General features: G+C 44.4%; 1 protein-coding gene across 5 annotated transcripts in view; it reads left to right on the forward strand.

Moving 5' to 3' along the window:
- The first annotated feature begins 305 nt into the window (after positions 1 to 305).
- SUSD6 (sushi domain containing 6) overlaps positions 306 to 17,930 on the forward strand; it is an 88,834-nt gene continuing 71,209 nt past the window's right edge. For 2 of the 5 annotated variants that reach the window (XM_086748429.1, XM_086748434.1), the window contains exons 1-2: positions 306 to 452; positions 7,642 to 7,728. The gene's annotated coding sequence lies outside the window, so the exon portion shown is untranslated. Of the gene's footprint in view, positions 453 to 783; positions 1,293 to 1,706; positions 1,833 to 7,641; positions 7,729 to 17,930 lie in introns of those variants that run through there. The other 3 variants (XM_086748432.1, XM_086748430.1, XM_086748433.1) reach the window with 3 other exon arrangements.

Here is a 17,930-nt window from a genome sequence, read left to right on the forward strand (position 1 = left end):
CCGCGGTCCCGCAGCCCTCCTGCAGCTGCAGCTGCTGATGGCCGTGGGGCTACGGCTCATAAACCGCCACCGGCACCGCCACCAGCACCGGCACCGGCACCGGCACGCCAGCATCTCACCCGGCGGGGCCCGGCCTCCCTCGCCTTCGCAGCAGTCACGACAGCGCCCCCCAGCGGCCGCGCCACGCCACCAGCGGCCGCCGCTGTAAGGCCCCTTTAAGGCCGGCCCCTCCCCGCCGTGTCCCGGCCGGCGGCGCGCGGGGCGGGGCGGGGCCTGGCGGGCGGCGGCGGCGGCGGCCGGGGCGTTGGGCGGGCGAGACGCCGGGGCGGCCGGGGCGCGCGGCCGCCGACCTTCAGCCCCAGCGCTGCGGCACCGCCGCCGCCCCGCCGCCACACACCGCGCCGCCCGGCCAGGCGCCGGCCTCGCCCCACGACCCGCCGCCGAGTCGTCTGGTGAGCCGCCGTTGCCGCCGCAGGGGAGGGTGTGCTGCTCGCTCCGGGGGGGGCTGCGCCGCTGAGGGGCCGGCCAGTGTGGGAGGGGGGCGTGGGGGCAGCAGTCTGGCTCCGGCGGGGCCTGCCGCCTGCCTGCACGGGAGCGTGTGTTTCGGCGGGGGCGGGCGCCAGCAGAAGGTGGCGGCGGCGCTTCCCCGGGCGCGGGGCGGAGTGGGGAGAGAGGAGAACGGCCTGGCTGCCGGCCGCTGCACGCGTGTCCGTGGGGCGGCGGCGGGAGCCCCTTCCCCGGCCGTGGGTCGGGGCTGGGCTGTCCGGCCGGGTCTGTTACATAACGTCACCTGTGGCACTCGCGCCTCCCTCCCCCGCGTCACGGCAGCCTGTGGTCGGCGATAGCGACACGGGTGGATTTCTCTCCGAGATCTGCGGTCCTTTACGGGGAGCGTTTGGGCTTGTGGATCCTCCCTGGGTCGGGGTGAACCTCTAGAATTTAAAAACCCCGAGAGCAACCACGGAGGGGTACTCGCTGCTCCCTTCTGCTCGTCCTTGCTTGTGGGTGCGTGGGGAGACACGGAGGAGAAGCGGAGTCTGAGGCGCAGCTCTTAGCGAAGGCACAGGCCGTTCAACGTGAGAAACTTTGTCTTCCTTGGGGCTTCGTCTCTGCTTCCTCGTTTACGGGGCCTTAACGGTGCCCGGCGGTCAGAGCCGCCCTAGCAGCGGCCGTTGAACGTGTGCGGTGCCCGGGCTGAACCTGTCCGTGCGCGTAAGGAAGGGGTGGTAAATCCCCCTGCGGCTCAGAAATAGCCACCCTGAGCTGGCGGGAACTGAAAAGCAAGAATTGTTGTAAGTATCTCTAAAATGGAGAAAAGATGAAAAATACCGTAATAAATAGTGCTTATTTCTGCGATGTTTGCTTAATGCAAACAGTGACACTTTTTTTTTTTTTCATCTTGATAGTGTTCTTTTAAACAAATTAGTGCAAATACAGTAGTTTCAAGTGGCCTTATTTTGAAAGGGGTTATGCTGTTGTTGGGAATGGACTTGATCTCAGCGTGGTTGCAGTAACACAGATTTTGTTGGGCGGAAGAGGCGAGAGAAAGTAAACGTGTAAATTAAAAATATCCGTCTTTGGAATGGTCGAGAGCTAAACTGAGCTGATGGGCAGAGAGGATTTTGCGTTTGTCTGGTTACACTTCCTAGTGGCTTTTTGTGCCTGTTCCCATAAATGCTATTATGTAATGGTGCTTCTCTTGGCAGGAATCTATTGTCACCGTAATTCCTGAGGTTTCTGGAGCAATGCAGCTTGTTCAGGAGTGTTGTGGCCAGAACAATGGGAAGAAAAGTTCTTAAGAGGAGGTTTTAACCTCTTCGGTTTTTCATGAGGTAGGACTAAGCTCAAGACATCTGGATCTCTTCCAGAGTATCTTTACTGTCCTCTTTTTGTTGTTCAGCTTGTCTTTCTCTTCTCCTAGGCTGCCCTGTAGATGTCGGGCACCAGCTTGCTGCTTGCATCCTGCGTCAGAGCTGGGAAGGCATTGCCTCTCTCCTTTAGTAATAACAATTTTTATACTTCTCTTTTTTTTGTGGGTTCCCCCCCGAATAGAAGCAGAAGTGATATCGTTATTTTCAGAGCACTTAACTGTTGCTTAGAAAAAAAGTACTTGAGATAATGGGGAAAGGGGACTCTCCCCAGTCTGCATCTCTAGTTAGAACTTGTCTGTATACATCAAAGGGAGGCAAAACGCCTAAGCAGAGAGAGAATTTGCATATTGAATGCCAGTGCTCTAAGGATCAGTGCTTTTGTCTGCAGTTTATCATTGATTTCATCCCCCGCCTTCTCTTCAGGTGTCTGTCATAAATCTCTTTGCAAGTCTGCAACACTTTTTTTGGGGTGGTATTTCTATGGCAGAGAGAATAATTCTTCCCAGTATTGTAATCTGGTGGCCAGTTGTGGCACTGGCAGTTTTACAGATCATGCTTCTTTCTTTTTATGACTTGCGTGTTGGTTTTGGTAGTGATTCTGTAAGCAAAACTTGGAGAAGAAAAGAACTTTTTTTTTTTTTTTTTTCCTCTTGTTTGGCGTTTCATCTGCCCTCTTAAATAAGCTTGCCGTGTTATATAAATGAGTGTTTTATGGACCACTAGAGAAGAGAGTGTTGTCTGAAAGTAGGAAGGCCCCTTTAACAGGGGTCACTGGGGTTGAGGAAATGTGCCTGAAAGACCTGCAACCTAACCTAACTAGCTTTTAAAACAGGAGGTGATTGTTATCACTTAATGGTATTGCACCTCATTGTAGAGCAGGGTAGCACATGACGAGGGAGCCACAACCACCTCTTAGACGAGTCATTATCAAAACCCAGCTGTCCTGATGTTCCTACTTTAAGAGTTTTTTTAATATGCAGATGCTTCAGTTGAAGTCAGCATCTGGGAAAGTACTGATCTGGAGGCAGAAATTTCCCAGCCACGGTATTACTGTAGCAGAGACTTTGGTTCTGTCACCTTCTCTCCACTTGTCATGCAAATTGACCACCTGTGGTCTTTGAGGAGGGCCCAGTGTCCTTGAGTTGTTCAGTGCGCTGTGTCTCTGCTGAAACAGTTTCCAGACAGTTATCAGCAGAGTTTATATTTAGTGCGGCGTGTGAAGGTGGACTGAAATGGCTGCTGGAGCTCATGAACTGCCTGGGGAGCCAGGGAGCAATGGTTACTGAAGTCACGAAATGCGTGTCCTGCATATAGTGTAGTGATTTTGATGGGATTAGTTCTGTCTTGTGATCATGGTTGTTTTTAGCTATTTTATTCCTGCCTGGAGAATTGTTTCAGCTCTCAGTAAGAGCAGTCTGCAGTGGTCTTAACCCCGGTGCCTCAGCTGCGCAGCCTCTTAGCTGCAGACTTGAATTTCTCTGTCTACGTGCATCACTTCTGCTTTTTGTCAGTGTAGTTACTCACGCCACAGCCATCTACTGCTATACCACCCAAATATGTCTCTTGCTGCATTTGCTTTTATGAGAAAACAAATGTAAGCTGCTGGCCTCTGTCAGTTTGGGAAGGTTTGCACCCAGACTCTGTGTCAGGCCACTGTTGTCTCTTTTTATTTTTTATTTTTTTTGTGCTTTTGAAAGTCACATCTCTTCTTGCTAACCTGAGATCCTCCCAGAGAAGCCCATTGCATGCATGAAAGGTCAGTAGCCTGGAAGCCTTGCTCCAGTGTTTCCCAGCGTGTGTCCTGTCGTGCACTCTGCCTGGTACCTGGACTCCCTGCAGCTCCCCTGCCCTCTGAGCCATTTGCAGGCTGCTGTAACCAGCTGATCCCAGCTGATCAGGCTTAGCTGGGCGAGAGGAGATCTTTCACTGGCAGGGCTGGGCCAGCTTGCCTGAAAGATTGGAGGGGGGGACGAGGGGCAGCAGAGATTAAATTCTGCTTTAGGAGTATGTAAATAGGAACACCAAGGCGTTTCCTAGAACAGGAAAAGGGAAAACTTAACCCGTACATAGCAAAGATGCTTGCTCTTGTGGTATTGGTTACAGTAGATTTCTCTTGCCAGAAATACAGTAGTCTGTGATTATGTTTATCTAGTCACCATGACAAGTGTCATATCTTTAGAAATGCCATCATACATGTTAAATTTCCGTTGTGAAGCTATTTTGGGTACAAATGGAATCACTTCAGATGTAGTGATTTAACCCTCACCACAGAGAGTAGTAGTTCGGGACAGGCAGATGACTTTGAAGAGCTTTCTGTCTTCGCAAGTCCTTCTGTGCAATTCACCCAGCTTTGCTGTCTGTAGTTACGCAGACAGTGTTTTCCTTGACTGCTAGCAGGCTTGCTTGCTGAGCAGCTGCAAAAAATTGATTTTGAGTTTAATCAGTGGAAATGTTTCCTATGAATTTCAGGAAGCAAGCTTTTCTGTGTAGCAAGAAATATTTGCAGCCATGGTTCATATGCTCTTTGTTTTGTTACTGAGTAGTGGCAGCTAGTGCTCTCTCACAGGAGGCTGTGTTCTCCCACAGCTTACTTTGTGATGCAGTCTGCAATCGTGGTGTTGTCAGACTGAGCCTCGTGATGCTGATAGGAGACCAGCAGAAGCCTGGCCTGTTTTTTGCTTGCTTATTTGTTTGTCTTAAACTGATGATATTTGTGTGTGATAATTTAAGGCAGTTTACTAAGGAAGCTCACACTGTTAAAGAGCTGCAGGACCAGAAGTCAGAGGTATAAAACCCCACCCTCCCACTGCTTCAGTTGTCCCCTTACCCCAGCTTCTGGCTTTCTCTGTCTGTGTGTTGAACGATGAGCAGGCTCTGAAAGCAAAGCGTACACTGAGAACTTCCTCTGCAGTGCAAAGGGTCGATGTGTCTCATGTGGCTCTCTGGTGATTCCCCGAGGGGAACTGCTATCCTGGCAACCAGCCCACCTAGCAGTGAATTTGCTTCCTGGTATAAGTGTTAAGTGGAACGGGTTGGTCATCACCTCTGCAGCAGTAACCTTGCAGGCAGGGTGAAGTCCAGTCCAGGAGCTGGTAGAGCAGGGCAAGGTGGCTTCTGGTAGCACTTTTATGTGGAGAATGAAACACTGCATCGCAATTAGGCTGTAGACTAGAATGACTTTCAGTCCAGCAGTGTAAACTTGCTTGCCGTAGGAATGACTTCCTTGTAGATGCTTGAACTTTGCCAGGCTGAAACGTGCAGCATTTTAACCTCATGCTCAGAAGCGAACCCGTTTCAATACTCTGTCTCCATCCGTAGCTTCCTTACCTTACACTTTAAAAGCTCCAGAACCATTTTGAAAAGTTTAAAGCCGTTTACGTTTTCCCTCAACTAGTTTTCCTCCTGATTTGTAATTAAAAATTGCTGTGGTTTGCTGCTGTTCCTGGTTTTTCCCTGCAGTGGCTTAATGGATTTTTTTTTTAAATGAGTGGGAATTGAAAGAATCTCTGATCAAAACCAAGTTTGCATCTTGTTTGGGAGTGAAGATAGATAAGAAGTTATGTTGGAGTATTGCATCTCTTTCTGCAGGACTCTTAAGGAAGCATTAGTTTTAAGAGGGAAATCCTGTTGATACATCAGTCTTGTTAAAAAAAACCAAAACAAACAAACAAGCCTGCAAACACAACAACACCCTCCCAATCCCAAACCCCCAATTTCTGTGAGTTTGAGAGTGATGTTCTTACACTATATGAAAATATAGATCTCTCAGTAACTAAACTTGCAACTTGATTTTCAACAGTAGCTGTTAAAAGCAGCTTTCTTTGAGAGGAGCTGTAGTTTGTATGTGTAGTTTCAAATATAGAGATTAGTGAAATGGTTGAGTGTCTCTTACCTATTTAGGATGTTTGGTGTTGGTTTTTTTGGTTTTTTTTTTTTTCTCCTTGGAAAATAACTTCTGGAAAGTCTTCAAGGAGTAGATATTGAAGCAGCCCACAGTAATACAATTATACTGTGGGATGTGCCAGAATCTCCTCTGGGTATTGAAGTCCATTTGTGCCAATCACTCTCACAAGACATCTTATTTGTTAGACCTAGTGAGGTGCTCTAATATTAATTAAAACTCCTTTAAATAAGGGGCGGGCGGAAGGTAAAGGTGCATAGTGGGTACGTGTTGCTCTCTAATGAGCCACAGGGCAAAAGAAAGCTGATGTGCAGTAAAGAAGACTTAACTGTAATTTATCATTCTCTGCTGTGTGGGAATTCATTATACTTGAAAATTAAGACAGAAACTGCCCCCAGAATAGCCTATCTAGGTTGTCCATTTGGTGTTGATACACAGTCTGAGGAGAATCTCTTCTGCACCAAAACCCCAGCCTGGGAGGATAATAGACATCTCTGCTTTTCAAGAGAAGTTTCAAAATGCCAGAGTGTTGCTCAGAGGGTATGAAAGCTTCACTTCTCCGTCTGCTGCTGCATATGTCACTGGTGACCCAGTGGCCATATGTGGCATCATCCTGAAAGCTTTCAACCCAGCTCCGCTCTGAGGGCCCCTCACTCCTTTTGAAAGTGTTAAAAAGGGCATGCTGCTTGCTTCGGGAGACTCTTATTTTCCCCTCGGGAAAATCTAGTAGTACGTCTCTGTAAAACTGAAGCATTATTGCACAGAGGTATGTGATCCTGAAACGCTGCAGGCTGGTTCTGTGATGGGCAACAAAAATTTGCTGGAGACTCATCGCAGGCTTTGCCTGGCTTTGTGAGCAGACGCTGTGAAACTGTACAAGCCTACTAACAGAGATCCATTAAAAGTCATGTCATGGGTATGGGGAGCAGGGTTGTGTGATCAGGGCTTCTGTCTTTTGAGAAGCATACGATTACTTAAGTTGAATGAGAGAAACAAAGAGGGGTTTGCTAGATTTCCTTTTCATTTCGTTAGCTATGAGAACCGCCATCTCAAGTCTGTTTCTGGTTTGCTGTCTTGCAGGGCTTGCAGACTTCTGAGTCTCAAGAAGCTGACATTTAAATGTGACAATGAAATGTTTAACAACAAAGGAGATCTTTAAGCAGGCTAGACAAAAATTGCTTTCAGCTGCGAGGCTTTTACTTTCACTTTTGGATGCCCATTTCTCAGTTACTATGCTTCCCAAGGTGGAGAAGGTTACCTTTATTATTAATAATCTTTTATTTTTGTCTTGGAATTTTTAGTATTAATGTGAATAAAAAGAGGGGAGGGGGGAGGTAAGAGACAATACAACATACCTGTGGGGTTTTTTTTGACAACATAGAAATAAATTTCCTTTCTTTTGTGCTTGTTTAGGAAGTATGCAGTATTTGTGGTCGCTGGATTTTTATTTGTAGAAATGTATGTGGGTATCTGGCTGGACTTGATGTAGTTCTAATCTGTGTATTTCAGGTAACTTCTCAGAAGTTTCTGTCCAATTGGAAAAAAAAATTAACAAAGCTTGAGTACTGCTGAAAAACGTTTTCAGTAACACTCTGCTGTGCTTAAAACTGTGATCTATTCTCTCCTTATACTTGAGATTTTTAAATGGAATGTGTGAGGGTAGTTTTGAATATTCTTTGTTTTTTAGTAACTTGTGCAGTATATCTCAAACCCAGATCTGAATTTTGTGGGTAATGTCTGTACCTGAGGCATAGCTATGTACCTGTGTGCTAAAAATATAGTAGAGCCTTTCGGCTCTTTTAGTGACAGAATGCCACTCTTATCCTCTATGTACTCACGGCTAATACTTACTTTCTCGTGCGTTCCTAGGTGTGTGAATCAACCTATCGTCACTGAATCATCACTTTAATCATACTAACTTGACAACCATTGTTTGCCAGCTTGTGTCGACACCAGGTAAGATGAAAGCTAATGCTCTTACTTCATTTTTCCTGTCTCTTTGCTTTTTAAAGCTACATTTTGTCCAAATGCCATGACTTTTCTGTAGACTAAAGTCAAAATATGCTGCCTTCCATGTTCTCCTCCTGCAACAAGACAGCCACATACTGTTAGCATTACTTCCTGTTTTGAAAGCTAATGTTCTAAAATATTCTTAGGGTCTGACTCCTTTGTAGCCATGCCTTAGCCTTTTTCCTGACACCTCTGTTAACCTATTTTTTGTGGTATTCAGATACCACATGCTGTTTTTTACTCTTGTATTCTTCACTCCCTTACCACTATCTGGTTTTGCTGTAGAAACTGCTGAACTGCCTTCTACAGTTAAGCATGCATGATAAGCAACCTGTACTGTCTGATGTTTTCCCTTGAACAGAAAATGTGGGGTTTTTTTTTTTGTTGCTTTGATTTTTTTCCGTACCTGCTCCCAAATGTTACATTTGAAAACCTATCACAGAAGGATATTACATGTGTATTTTATGTTTTAGTGGTAAGAAACTACATGGATATGTCTTTTGGAGAACTAAACATAAAGCTATTTTTTGGACCTCACCCTTTCATCCCCCTTTAGAGAAGGCATGTAGATGGAGGTGGGGGCACGGTGGAGGAAATCCCTTTAATACTTTCAACAAGGTTATTATCCAATGCTCCAGGGGAGTCCTGGTGCTGACAAAATAATGTGAGCCTTTGTTCTGATGCTAATCAGAATAGGAATAATTCCTCTGACTACGCCCTCTTCCCCTCAGATCCCTCTAGCAGCGATAAGGCATTAAGCTCCTTTGCTACCACTCTTCTTGCTGTACAGGGCTGTTGTCCTTGTTTCCTGCAACTGCTATCTTGAGTGCAAAGGCTTGAGTTTTGAGGGGATCTCGTTAGGAGTGCTAATTTAAATCTTTTGAGATTTTTTGGGTGGTACTTGTACACTTCAGTTTAATAGGTATTTTGGCACATATGTGTATGTGTGTTTTATTTTTTGTATCATTATATAAAAAACCCCCCTTTTTATTGATGCAAGACACATTGGACTTGAATATAGTGGCATCTTTTGTTACATGTTGGGACATGTGACTGAAAGAATGCAAGTTGACATGTAGCTGAAACTTAGAAGGTTTTTTCCTTCTGTCTCATCTTTCCTTCTTCCTTGACTAGAGCAAACAAATATTGTTTCTCAAATACTTTTAAATACCCTTAAAGAGACTAACTTCTCACCATTAGGCCAAAGAGATCTAAGTTTTCTAAGATGAATGTGTATGTGACCTATATGTTGTTTTTGTTTCTGCTGGTGGTCTTCTCCCGGTCTAAAGGCCAAACTGCACAGCAGTAGAGAGAGGAGCTTGAAGCCTAGCTATATAGTGAATATGATTTTACATGTAATGTAACACAGAAAAATGTGAAATTATAACATTGGACAAAGCTGCTTAAAAATGTCTTGCGGATCAAGAAAGAAGGGAAGGGGAGAAGTGTACTGAGTTGGCCTCTTTAGCCTTTTGTTGGCAGTATGAAGCTGATGAGACGCTCATCCTTGTGCTTCTAAAGGCAAGTCTCCTAGTATAGCCATTTGGTTTATGATAGTGAGTTCTCTGAGGATAGATGCTGGCAATCCTCTGTGGATAATCTGTCCTGAGTCTGGCTGAGCTGGCCTTCTGGTGAATTTGTAAGGGAGTTTGCTTTCTTTCACTAGGGGCTGTTCTCTCTGCCGACCCTGTTTAGTATTAGTAGAGAATAGAGAAATAGAAGGGATTTAGACAAGTTAAAGAGCTTCTCTAGAAGACAGAGACTGAGTGCGTCTGCACAGATAGGATCTGCGTATCAGCGCAGTGCTCTCATAGTGTTTCATTTTTATGGAGAATGTTTTTTCTAATGCAGAATTGGAAGAGTCCTATAGTAGCAATATAAAAATCTGATCTCTTTGCAAACTGCACAATTTTTGACTACATAGACATAATGTCTAGGTAAGGTGAGCTCAAAAAAGTATGCAAAAAGGTATTGGGGCAGAGAGAGAGGCTCCATCAGAAGATGCCCACCTGAGAGACTGATTGAAAGTGGTTTTTTGCTATGACTGTGCACAGACGGGGAGTGTGCATTACAAAGGTACCCACAAAGTGTGGCTCTGTGATGCAAACCTGCGTGGAAGCATTAGCTGTGGGAAGGTGTTTATCAGCACTTCTAAACAGCAGTTGTTTTTTAAGGCTGATTCTGTTGACAACATCCTGAAGAGACATCACTAACAGGTGCAGTGTGACACATTTTATGTGGGTAAAATTATGGGCTACGCATAACTGCCTTTGCCTAGCACTATTAACCCAACAGTTGTTAAATCCCAGGAAATGCTCATTTTCAGGGTGGTGATTACTTTTATGACCTGAAAATAAAAACTGGAAGGCATATGTGTTGTTGGTTTTATCTTTTCTTTACTCTTGATTGACATATGCAGGGCATTTCCTGTGAATGACTGCCCTGTACTTAGTTATTCATATTCTATCACTTTTCAACGTCCTGCTCATCTTCTATGATTTGAAACAACTATCCTGAAATAGTGTGTGTGTGTGACAGAGACAAGTTGCAGTAAAGAAGACAGGATTCCTCTCCTTTATTTTTATGCTGTGAAGTGAGAACAGAAGGAGGATGGCAGAAGCATTTCTGAACAGCTCCTGTGCAAAGCTTCTCATAAGGCCTTAAATGCTCTCTAACCTGTGCTTCCTTGTCTGTTCCCCTCTTGTCTGCCTGAACCATTTGTAATGTGGAAAGTCTAAAACATAAGTGTTTGTAACAGTGCTGTCTGCTCTGGGGTTGGCCAGCATTTATCTGCATCCCTTCATAAACATTGGGTTTTTCCCTTTGTGTATATTTTGATGACTTCTCTTTTTTTTTTTGTCTGGATTACTATTTCCTTTAAGTGGTATGCTGTAGCATGAAACTCCAGGGGCATACAGCATTGTTGGTATTAAAAATTAGGGAAACAGTACAGAATATTCAAAATTGATCTATTTTTCTCCCCAAATATTTTCTTTCTGCTCCACTGACAGGAGGCCAGAGGGGACCTTCTCTGTCTGTTTCTTTATGTATCAACTAGGGGTTTGGATTCTAAATGAGTGGGTTGGTTTTCTAGTGCGGTTTTTTGGTGTTTATTTTAAGGTAGCTTGAAGACTGGCTTAACCCTTGTGACTCTCGGGTTTAATCTCTGGTAGAGAGGAAGGAAGATGGGTTTTCAGCAGCCACCATATCCTGGAGACAGTATATTGTTCCACTTAAGCTATGATGATTGCTTCTTCCCACCTCCTCCCCACTTCCCCCCAGTGTTTTGTGGAACAACCTCTTCTTGATTTTAAATTTTCATCTGTATTTATCCCTTATTGTGAAGCTAGAGTTTTTCATTAGCATAGCTTAGTCATCAACTAACACATCACAAAAAGGCTTTTTGATTTTTTTGATGGGAGAAATAACTTGCTTCCCAGTGTGAGGCTGGAAAGAAGTTTCACCCCTATATCCTCATGCTCCCTGTCTGACTTCCCTCCAACTCTGTTACCTGAACAGTTGTGTTCACGGGTAAGCTTAGCATCTTGGGGAGTGCCTGGATCAAACTAGCTGGTGATCAGGTATCTCACCTAGCCTTGGAGCGGCAGGTTGGAACCCAGCACTACCTGAGGGTGCAGTAGAGGATCAGGACCTGACCGTATGCTCCTTAAACAGGAGTTGCACTGAGGCAAGCTGGGTTCTCGTGAGATGTATAGATTGAGTTACTCCTCCTTTACAAGAATGAGTCCTTCAGATAAAAATGAAGGCATGCCTGGGGGAATAGGTGTTGCCAATGTCCTGACTGTGGCTGTTCAAGGAAATTGGCAGTATAGCTGGTCTGCCATCTCACTTGCTGAAATCTTCTCTTTGCCTTTCCAACAGGAAGGGCTCCGCAGTACATGACAGAAAGCAGACCTCTCTAGTTCAGCAGCTCTGTTGCAGGAGTCCCAAGAAAAGACAGCTATTTGTAATGGGCATCAGAGCTATTGATACGTAACTTACTTCTGGGGCAGGGTTGGTAGAGTGGCACTTCAGTGTTGGTAGAGTGGCACTTTTATGGCAGTGGGAGCCTGAGATGAGCTCATCAATATGAGATACTAATCTGAAAAACTTGCTACAGAAAATCTCCTGTTTGAGAGGTCAGCTGAAGATAGGCCTGTTGCAGAATAGGTTGAAATCTATTAGTGCTTCTGTTTTTTTTTTTGTTTTAAATGGTTCACAGGAAACACCTAGATCCTTCAGAACAGCTTGGGTGGTGGTGTTGAGTGTGGTTTTTCTTTAACTAAAACCAGACTGCCATGCATAAAGTGTGAGGCAGCACAGGGAGGTGAGAAAGGAGATGTGTATTGTATTTCCGAACTTTTTGAAAGGGCCTGAACACTGAAATTGGAAGGAATTGAAGCATTTGAGCCACTGAATGTTAACAGTTGGCACTAACTATGGTTGTGACCTCTGGCAACATGGCTGAGAACGTAGTCCTGGTTGCCTCTTGTAAGTTGATCTCTGTTGCCTTGGTTGATCTGTGTACCTGTGCCCAGTCTTTTCCACCATCTCTAACAGTGTACTACTGCATTGCTTGGTGCCCACTAAAGAGGAGAACCTGCTTCTTAGTGATGCATGTGCTGCAGCCTCTCCAAGTGTTGTTCCAGATGAGCCTTGCTGAATTTGAGATATGTGATAAAACTTCCCCCCCCATCTCTGAGGTACTTGGTGGCAATATCTGCTAAAGCAAGCTGGTATTTTATAGTCCTCTTGCATTGTGCATTTAATTGCTGCATAACTGATTTCTGCTGTCTCAAGCATACATTGATTTTTCTTTTTTTATGCCAACTGTTTAACAGGCTTCCAGTACATAGGGAAATTTCACACTCTCTTTCTTCTTGAAGTAGTACTTAGAGCTGTTGAGAGATATTACTCATCTTAGACAATACAGTACTGTGTCTTAACAAGGGCATGTGGCTATCCTAAGTTTTGTGAAGATATAGCTGGGCACTGTCTAGCTGTTCAGAGAAGATCAAGGCAGCACTTCCCTTTCACCACATCACACTGGGTGCTCGATTCCCAACAAGTGGTGAATGTTATAGGATGGATACAGTAAAGAGTTTAGAGGGTTTTTTTTTTTTCTTCTAAGCCATAAAGATCAGTATTAAAGGTAAAATCAGTAAGTTATCCCCTGCCCTGTGCCGCCCCCCCCCGCCTCCTCACAATCATCTTAGTCTTTTTTTTGTCTCCTTTTTGGCTCCATAGCCAAAAATGTTGTATGTGTTAATGGTAGAATTTGCTGTAAGTGTAGAAGCAGCCTGTTTTTCAAGTTGAAGCAAATTTTTGGAGGTAGGTGAGGTTAAGGAGCAGCCAGTAAGATATTTTAAGCAGGCTTTTTGAAGCTGGCTTAACTCAGTATACTGGGATGAGCCCATGAATTCAGTAGAGTTATTTCAGACTTGCACTGTGAGGGTGATTTACTGTTACACCCTCTACCTGATCTTTGAAAGAATGCTGTGGAGATCCTCTCCCCTTTTTGGAAAAGAGAAGAAAAATATGAATATTGCAAATAGAGTATGTGGAGTCTCTTGGTGAGTGTGCTCAGCAGGATGTGACACTGTGCCTGCCACCCAGGAATATGATGCTGAGCGAGGAATTTGAGTTAAAGTGCCTGTCAGAACAGAGACTGACAACTCTGGAGGCTGAGGGTCTGTTGTCTCTAAGTGAAAAAACAGGAGATGTTAAGAAAGGTGATGAGCATAGGCAGTGTTAATGCAGGCTTTGTACAGTGTTGTGAGTGTTGTGTAGTTGTTGCCTGGGCTTCTCTACATATTTGCTGCCCATCAAAGCCTCTAGCATCTGCAGGAAATGGAGCAGTGAGCTAGATGAGCTCATTTTGATCACACCTGAGTTTTTGCACACCAATACGTGTGCAATTTTTGAGGGCAGGTCAGTTTCCTCAGCTGTGTATCTATCTGTAATTGAGATGTAATCTACAGTGTCCTAGGCGGTGCTCTCAGATGGGGACACATCACAATGAAAGGCTAGTAGCATGCGATGGAGCAAGGAAGGAAAAAATAAAATATAGAAAAATGTAATTAATTACACTGTTTCTTTTATGTGAAGCTACTCCTGTGAAGTTGATGATCTGAGTACCTTTGGGAAGACAAACCTCTTGACAATTAACCAGTCTCCTGGTGTCCAGGAACTAGTTCTTGGAAGAGACCAAGTTGCTTAGCTTCCTGGAGAGAAGGAATAGCTTTTGTTGTGAAAAGTCCAGAGTAATGAAGATTGGACCTCTGGAGCTACTATAGACCCAGCTTCCTGCTCAGAGCAGGCACTCAGGTTATGTAGATCTGGGTACAAGGAGTGGGTCTGGATGACTTATGTAGTGGTTTGGGCTCTCTGTAGTAGGTGAGTGTCCCTCATGAGACCTTCCCTCAAGAGAAATGTTGAGCTTGGTTCCCAACTAGCAAAATGACTGCTGCTAGATAGAGAACACAAGAGGGTTGCAAAGGATTCTCTGTTCAAATCCACATGCTTAGATGGTATTCAACTGGCTGCTGGGGTCTGGGCTCTGAGGCCCTTTATTATTATTTCTGTCTTTGGGGAGTCTAGATCTGGAAGGAAGTGGTAAGAGGTTGTAGGTGTCCTCTCAAGAGAAGTTGTTGCATTTATTTAACATAAGGGGAAATGAGATTTCTTGCCTTGTAAAAAACATTTTCCTGCCCAGATGTGTCTACTTGTCTCCCTCCCTTCTGACCCTACTTCACTCTCTGATGAAAGCATGTGTTCCAGGACATACGTGTCTTAGAACAGATGTAACATTTCCATCCTTACAAACGTGATGTCTTCAGACACCACTGCTGTCTCTCATGCTGTTTATGGTACACCCTGAGGGTGAGTGTTACTATTTGGCCATAGATTTTTGCCTTTGGGCTGTGTTGCCAAAAGAAGTTTTAAATAAATCCAGTTTACTTCATATTGATATTAAAAGCTTAAACCCCATTATTTTTCCTTGGTATTTCTGTGGAGAAGACACTGTTGGGGTGAGTCTTGCACTTTGATATCTTGACTGTGTTTTATAGATAACCCTCTGTAACACAGGATGAGCTTCTCTGATGTCTTCTGGAATAGGAAGAGCTAAGATAGCTAAAATATAGAAGCAAAAACTCAAAGTAAAAATGATATGTGGATTTACTTCCACAATTCATGTAGTAGTGTAATAGGGCATAATGCATGGCTGCTGCATGCCTTGTACTTGTGTGCAACTTCGTTATGTTGTGGTTTACCAATGTATGGCTGTAAGGTTGCCAAGCTTTCAGGTGATGGTGGTGGGATGGTGGTGACCTTGTATGTGTGTGGGGCATGGGCAGCCACGGGGAAGATTAGAGTTTATGTACTGCACAGGGCGGGGTGGCAGGTGTTTGCATTACTGTAGCCAGACACAGAAATCTTTATTCGTTTAGTCATTCGGTCTCAGGTGCCAAACTTGGGAATATGGGGCTGCTACTTGGCCTGGAAAGAAAACTGAAGTCTTAATGTGGAAATGCTATTCTAGGGTGGAAAATGTTAAGGTAGAAAGAAGCAGAGAGGAGTCTCCGCTGCTGAGCCAGCGGTGGCCTCTGGAGTGCCTTGCTCCTGGTGGTGGTGTAGGCTGTGGAGGTGCGCATTTTGCTGTAGTGGGCATTGAATAAACCACTCGGTTTATCAAACGTGGTGATAGCTATACCACAGAGGAAGATTTGTATGAATCTCTGTTGAACAAAAACCCGAGATACTTTGTCCTATGGTTTTTTTTCGGCTTGAGATACCAAATGCCTAAGTTTGACAGTGTACTTGTCTTTGTTCTGGGGGAAGGTGAATTTGAGGATCTCTTCCTGCAGTAGCACTGAGCCAGAGCATATCTCCTTTTGCATCAAATGGAAGCACTTCCTCACCAGACTTCAGTGGGCAGAAGAGCTGAAATACTTGGTGTTCAGAAGTAAAAAAAGCCTGTTGCTCTGGGGCTTCTGAATGCCAAAGAAGCAGTGACTAAGGGAGTTGGTCAACTGGGAGATCCTACCTTTGTCTGAAAAATTTCTCCACATCTGTTCGTGTAAGATTATGAGCATGTTTGAAGGGTGAAATGTTACTTTCCTCTTTCATATCATAGTGGCTCATTGACATAGGCACGGTCATTTTGATATCCCACAGAATAAATCTGGTCCTTCCTAGTTTGAAGGCTTGGCTATGCTTCTGTTTTTCTTCTCTGTGCTGCATGAGGTAATAAGCAACTGAACTATCATGAGTCTAAAGTTTGGACCATGGCAGAGCAGCTTAGGGTGTCTCTAATACCTGAAGCTTCTTTCAGTTTACAGAGGGGGGGGGGGGGGGGAAATCCTTTAATTACTGGATAGATGACAAATATGAGGATCAAAGTGAGACTTTTGAGGCAAAGCTTAACTGCTTATAAGCCAGCAGTAATCATGGCTCTCCTGGCTAATGAAGTTTAAAGTTAGGACTACAGAGCTGAGAAGGCAGACTTGGGAAAAGACAATGTGAAAGACATTTTTTGTCTACCCTGTGAAATACCAGCCTTTCCACCTCAGCCTACTTACCCTCAGCAGAGGACAGGTGCTATGTGAAGAGTAACTTGGGCCACTGTCACTTCCTGCAGTCCTGCGTGCTTGCATTGGGGTCACCTACAGAGCTGCTGGTCTGCTCTGGCCTCTTCTTCGGACTTCCACTGCTATGTGCCCTAGACCGGAAAAGGGGACACCATGTCCAGCTCTGGATTCCTAAAATGGATAGGCTGTCCAAAGTTCCACAGAGGAAAACAATGGATTTTGTCTCCAGAAAATCTGTCTTTTTTTTGGAAACAGTGATAAGGTGGTTGTGGTTTAATCAATGTCAGCCCCAAGCAGAGTTAATGATACTAGACAAAAAAAAGAGCCTAGAAGTGTTTGTTATGGAAGTCCATATTTAATCTCTCCCAGTGGCCTTTGGTTTGCTTAAAGCTGTGCTACAATCTTTTTGATTTCCCAGACTATTGATTGCCCTGTGTCTGAAAACGCATTTAATTTTGTGATGTTTTTGCTAGCAATAGGTCTTCCTTTTCACGTGGAAGAAATGTAGACTATAGATCTTGCTAGAAATTGATTGGAAGTAACTTCTGGAGGCATGGAAAATGTTAAATAAGAATAAAATAAGCAGAAGCCTGAGTTGCAGAAGGCTTTAAAGTTGAAAGCCTGCTTTCAGCTTTCATAGGAGGTTGCTATGCCATACAACTGCACTGTTTCTGCTGCTCTCTGGTGTGAAATGTGTCCTTTTATAGTAGGATCATCAGTAAATGAAATACATAAACAGGGCAAAATATGAAAGAAAGTGACACTTTATTCTACAAACTTATCAAAAGCTGACTTTTGATGCCAGCATAAGCATAAACGGTGAAGTTCCTGGTCCTAAGATGAGACTACTAGCCACCTCTCTCAGTAAATACTTAGCCTGGCAATAGCTAAAATTCAGATATTGAATCTTTTTTTTTTTCTTTTTTTCCCCTCTGATGCTTTCTGATGTGAGGATGTTAACCAGATGATTGCTGTCCGTGTCTCTTCTGTGCTGCAATGCTTTTCCCATTGCTGCTTGTGAGGAGGCTGAAAAAGTCTTGCTGTCTCAGCAGCAGACTTAAAGTCCGCATGAGAGCTATACACCAGGTACCTGGGAGACTGCCTTTTTGCCTTCCTGTAAGCAAGTGCTTAGCTCTGCTGAAGACGCTTGTGGATTGCTATGTGTGTAGGAGTGTTCATCTCTGGGTTTCTTGCCTGGTTTTCCTTCCATACAGAGAGAGAATACAAAGTGAGACACATGAGTCCAGGTGTATTATTGCCCTGATCCAGACTGGGTGTTTTAAAGGGATGGAGGGGGTAGACTGGGACTTGGATGGATCTGGGAAGTAATGCTAGCACTAGTTAATCTGGCCTGTCACTTCCCATTTAGTTATTCCTGACATTTGACTGTCAGAGTAGGCTTTTACACTGTGTTATCTTTGTGGCTTAGGCTGCTCAGTGCTGCTGCAAAATCCTTCTAATTCTTTGTGCTATCTGTCTTTTGCAGTGAAAACTCATTTGACAAAGTGAGTACTTGAATTTCAGAGGGCAAGTGTGGATTCAGGTTTGGGAAGAATG

Source organism: Chlamydotis macqueenii, chromosome 5 (genome assembly GCF_036417535.1).
Source record: "Chlamydotis macqueenii isolate bChlMac1 chromosome 5, bChlMac1.mat, whole genome shotgun sequence".
NCBI classification, from domain to species: Eukaryota; Metazoa; Chordata; class Aves; order Otidiformes; family Otididae; genus Chlamydotis; species Chlamydotis macqueenii.